Source organism: Scylla paramamosain, chromosome 8 (assembly GCF_035594125.1).
Source record: "Scylla paramamosain isolate STU-SP2022 chromosome 8, ASM3559412v1, whole genome shotgun sequence".
Lineage (NCBI taxonomy): Eukaryota > Metazoa > Arthropoda > Malacostraca > Decapoda > Portunidae > Scylla > Scylla paramamosain.
In genome coordinates, this window is record NC_087158.1 from 27956542 (window position 1) to 27962466 (window position 5925).

The following is a 5925-nucleotide window of genomic DNA, read 5'->3' on the forward strand; positions in this document are numbered from 1 at the left end:
AAGCGTTTCTGAATACGACTCAAGGTGCAGCACCTTAGCCATCGGGACCAAACGATCGTCAGGTCCTTAAGATAATTTTTAAGACATTTATACCTCCAGCTCATCACACAAAGGGGAAGGGCTCCTCTCCTCGCCATACCCTACCATTAAGAAAACTCTAACCTTGTATAGGCCTGAGTGATGAAAACGCAAAACTGTGTATGTGTCAGTTTTTTATTCAACTTGAAGATTAACATTTTTCGATGCCGTCATAACAGTTCACCAGTTTTCATTTTTTTTTTTTTCATGCGTTTCTTATCCCAATAGTACAGTCGTCCTCTTTTCCACCGTGGCGCGATGGTTTCACTCTTGCTGCGTCCCTGAACACTGCGTGGACACACAACCTGATCGACCCATTCCCCCGCCATAACCGCGGCTCCACAATTACCTGCAGTCAAAAAGTTTCAGCCATGAATATTCACCGCTGCAATAATGGGTGCTCTTATGAAGTATTACTATTCAAACTCGGCGTGACAGTATTTCATTGACTCTGTATTCGATTTTTGTATGTGTAGAAGTTAGAAGTATTCCAATTTGTATCCGAGTTCGGGGCTTTATTTTTTTCTCCCTCCATTCAGGTAGTATTTTTCAGCATTTTCTGTCCTCTTCCTCGACTTACTTTGTGCTTTGTGCTGCATTTAGGAAAAAATGATTGACCGTAAAAAAAAAAAAAAAAAATTAGCTGGATAAAATCATAAAATAGAGACGGCATTGCAAAGACCGTGATTCTGACCAAAATTAAACTGAAGCACAAACCAATGAGCGCAACGGAACCGAATCAATCACTCAAAAAAGCCTGAAAATATCCTGCCCGCGCCGCTACGGGCAAGGCCAACCATTACAAAGGCAATCTGCTGGCGTTGTGGACCCCAAGCACTTAAATATATAATTTGTAGATAAATAGCGAATAACAAATCTGGAATTCTCTGTTATTCTTTTTTCTCCATTATTCTATAGCCTGGATTGTTACAGGGGACGAGTATCTAAACATCACCGGAGCTAAATATATCATAGTAAATGGAAACTTTTCTGCTATCAAACTTCTAAGGAGAGCAACATTTGAGTGGGGTCTTTTTTCATATCTATAGTTAATTATACTCCTTGACCAGAATCTTTTGCACGTTACAAGACAATCATATCGAGTAGACCAACGCATTCCACACTAATCAGACCTCATTTATGTCCATTATCCTGTGCAGTTCTGGTCCCCGTATTAAAGGAAGGCATATAGACTCCTTGGAATCAGCACAAAATGAGAATGACTAAAAACGATACTAAGAGAGAAGGAAAATAAAAACCTTAAGAAACTAGACTCAAGTAAATTCAATGAAGCAGTACCATGAAAAAAAAAAATAAATAAAACTTGTACTTCTCAGTGACGTAATGACTAAAAATAAACAATGGATGAAAAAAAAAAAAATACTCCTTACAAAACTACACACAAACAGAACGAATCAAACAACATTGTAAAAATAAAAAAAGAAACAAAAGAAGACTGATACTTTCTCACGTCATAAATCTAAAAGCCACACACTGCTGACCCTTCACGCAGCGCCGAGTCATGTCTGTCCTCACTCCTTACGTTGACTTAAGCATCGTCACATCAAGTCAGCGGCGGCGAGGTGTGGCTGGAGAGAGTGCAGTAAAGCTTCCCTCAGACGCCACCGTGCCTCTAGTATTTATTGGCGTGGCGGGCAACCAAGGCACGTCTTTCCTCCTCCCGCTCCTTCTCTATTTTATTTATATATTTTGGGCCTCTGTAGTTTTTATTTACTGAGGGAGTCTGGCCGAAGGCTGAATAAAGTTTTGGAGGAAAAAATGTCCACACGCGTCGCTCCATATTGAGGGGCGCGGGAGAGAGAGAGAGAGAGAGAGAGAGAGAGAGAGAGAGAGAGAGAGAGAGAGAGAGAGAGAGAGAGAGAGAGAGAGAGAGAGAGAGAGAGAGAGAGAGAGATTCAAACAGGGAGATATACAGATAGACATACAGAAAGAAATACAGACTGACAAATAGAAAGACAGGAAGACACACAGACAGACATACAAACAGAGAGATGGACATACAAATATATAGAAATCTGTATGTCATTTGTGTGTGTGTGTGTGTGTGTCTCTACGTAGGTGCGTCTGTCCTTCTGGCTCTTTATTCATCCATTCTAGACTCACTCTCTCTCTCTCTCTCTCTCTCTCTCTCTCTCTCTCTCTCTCTCTCTCTCTCTGGTACAGTCGTCGTTGCAGCTCTAATTGGTGGCAGGTGCGGCACAGAGGTAAGCCAGCCCCACCAGCCACCCGCCGCCCCGCCACGCACTCACTGTCTTTACCTATAGCCGTCCCTACCAATCCCAAACTTACGTCATTTAGCACAACGACCGCCAAAGTTGGTAAATAAAACCGCCATTATGTTTACACGGCGTAAGGCCATTATTTGGATTTCTCTTCTCCATTCCTCTTCTATTCTCCTTCTTCTCGTTTCTTCCTCGTTTCATTAGCTTTCTTTCCTTCTGTTGACCTTCATTCTCTCTCTCTCTCTCTTTATCCGTCTTTGTTGTTTTTTGTTTCAGTATTTCCTCCTGTCATCTGCTTTCCTTTCCCTTCCTTCTATTCCTTTCTTTCGTGTCGTATTTCCTTGTTTCCTTCTTCCATCATCATTCCTTTTCCTCTTTCTTTTATTCTCTGTCCTTCCATTCACCTCTGTTTCTTCTGTTTCTCCCTCTTATTCTTCTTTCTCCAACTCCGTTCTTTCATTCGTTTTCTTTCCCACCATTCCCTTCTCTTGTTGTTCTTTCCTTTACTCCCTTCTTCCATTCGTTTTTCTCCTTCCTTTTACTGTTTTTTTTTCTGTTATTCCCGTTCCTTCTGTTTCATTCCCGTTTGCTGGTGCTCGTGGTGGCATTACTATTGTTAGCTGAAGTGGTCATGATATGGGGACTGCAGTGGTAATGACTGGGGATGGTGGTGGTGGTGGTGGTGGTGGTGCAGTTTTAACCTTGATATTAGTGAGCTTGTTGTTGGCACTGGTGGTGGTGGTGGTGGTGGTGGTGATAATAGTGGTGGTGAACTTTTTGTACTGGTAATATTAGGTTTATTGACGGTGATGGTTGAAATGTGACTTGTGGTGGTTGTAGTGATACTGGTGGTGGTGGTGGAGGTGGAGTAAGTGGTGGTGGTGGTGAAGGTGGAGTGGATGGGTCCAGGGCGTGGTGAAGTAGTGGTGGTGGTAGCGGTGGAGAGGGTTTGCTCCATCATTAAGTCACACAAGAGGTTCCTCAGAAATGGAGGTTTCTGAGAATTCTTAAGAAATCGACACTTGCTTTGGTGTCACGCCTCTTGCCGTCTGGAGTCTATCAGGAAGACGCTAAACATCCACATCACTCAAGGGTAGAACATTTAATATTTATACAAGAGAAAAAAAATGTCATTGATTTGAAGAAGAAAAATATTTTAAGTTATAAGTGATTCGTGTTACCTGGCACACGGGGAAGACGTAAATTTGTGTATGAAAAGTAGAAAAATGTTTTATTGATCATTAATAGAGAAAATATGTTATGTGAATATAGGATGTCGTATTGTACAGCATGTTCTTAAAATGTTAGTTTGGTCCAGATTTTTTTCTTCTATTTTTACTGTTGTTATATTGCGGTTAGGAAAAAAAAATAAGTAAAGAAAGAGAAATTGAACGAGCAGGGGGCAAGAGGAAGAGGAGGAAGAAGAGCAGGAGGAGAAGGAGTAAAAGGAGGGCGGAAGAGAAAACAGTTATCATTCCTACCACAACCACCACCACCACTACCACCGACAACAACAACAACATGAACCTAAGAAAAAAAAAAAAAAAGAAAAAAAAAGAAAAGCCCACTTCAACCCTTTCTTCAGTGTCCGTGTCCAGCAGTTTTTTATGGAATTATATATTGCAGTTGCATGACACACTTTTTTTTTTTTCCTTCGTATTTTCTTTCTTTTTCTTTTTTTTCCTTTCAGCTTAACAGGAAGTTTTGCGAGATATTAATAGCCGTGGCGTTTGCGTTTGTGTTTTGTCGAGCAGTTAATTTTCTTGCATGCTTTCTTGCTTTGTATTGAGAGCATTGCAATGAGGAAAAAAAGAGAGAGAAAAAAAAGAAAACATTAAGGCATTTTTTCACTTTTTTTTTCACCTTTTTCATGTGCCAGTACTGTGTATGTGTCGGGGAGAGGGGTGGTAGAAGGGTGTCAGTTTAGCGAGAATTTCCTGAGGGGGAGGTAGTTAGAGCGTAGTGAGGAAGCTATACTCGTATATCACAAAGCAGTACAGAGCATTGTGGAATAGTGAGAGAAATATGACGTGGATAAAGTATGGGCTTATGGGGAAACATGTGGAAGAGGAAGACGAAGATGTGGACGATGAGGGCTATAAAGAGTCTTCAGAAAGTTCAAAACGGCATAACGACATACATGATTAATTGGACTTCTTGCTTGTAGAGATGCTGAGAGGACGACACGCATTAAAGGCTGAATGATATTTGCCTCCCTAAAGGAATCAGACATGGAGGTTAAAAGGCAAAGCAGCAGCAGCAGTCAGATAAGCTCTCGGCGGCGTATGCAAACGATGGAGTGAGCAGTGCAGCACTCCTGACTCCTGCAAGGCGGTGATGGACTGACGGTCGCTCTGAGGAGAATTGAGAGCATTGGAGTGAGTGCGAACATGACATGGATAGAATGTATTACAAAGCCATATTAAGTATTGGTGTTTTATTTTAACCTCTTCTATATATATATGCATTTTTTTTTTGCCATATTTTATTAACATTCACAGCATTGAAAAATAAAAGTTTGCATGACTGGGAAAAAGAGAAGATATTTGATGTTAATTTCTTCTTTTCTTAGCCACAGAACTATTAAAATAACTGTAAAATCTATAGGCGTTTATGGGAAAGGTGACATAACAAATAAAGTTTTGAAGGACTCTATACGTATCCTCCCAGATGACCTATGAAGCTTAAAGTCTCACCCAAAATACTGTAACGAATGGAAAGTACACAGGTCCTCAGGTAGCGAGTCTTGCAGCATTGCATCGCACCTAAATGGGTCTGCAGTTCCTTATAAATGGTCCTGCCTGACAGTGAGGTCTGCTCGGCGCCAGTCATCACTTAGGGGCGGCATTTCCCATTTCCTCCTAAAGCGAATCGTTCCCACAAAGACGTGACGCAGACACTCATTAGTTTGAGAGGAGCAGGAGGAGCTAGAGAAAGAGAAGGCGGAGGAGGAAGAAGAGAATGAGGAGGAGGAGGAGGAGGAGGAGGAGAAGGAGGAAGAATGAATCTCCTGCATAATGTCTCAGTCAAGAAAAGGAACAAATGACGACAGTTCAGAGTTCAGCAGATGACGCACAGAACAAGTTGACTATTAACACTGACATTAACAAGAATAGTAAAATCAGTAAATCATAATGTGAGATACGAAAGAAGTGCTTTGTTTGTGTGCGGCTGGCTCACCTGTCCGTCAGCGTGCAGGTGTGCTGGGTCAGGTGTGAAGGTCAGACACAGCTATTCATGAGCATCGCTGCCTCACGTGATAATTAGTGTCCGGTACGTGCACGGCCGGGGCGGTTATAGAATGCCAGCTTGTTATTCAGACAGGAACTTGTATGCGGGGTTTTGTAAATGTTATTCGCAAGCAGTGCGGCGAAAATGTTTTGTTGTGCGGCGGTTCTTTTATAAAAGGTAAAAAAAATAATAATACTCTAAGAGAATTTGTAGTCACAGTGAAGCGGGTAAGAGTGAATACAAACTTTCGTGTGTGTGTTGTTTTCACTGCGACGGTCACGTTTTGTTCAGCAGGAAGAACAATACCAGCGTGGGCACGAGTCTGCTTTATTCATGTGACCGCACGTTCCCGTGTCAAACTGCCGTTACCTTC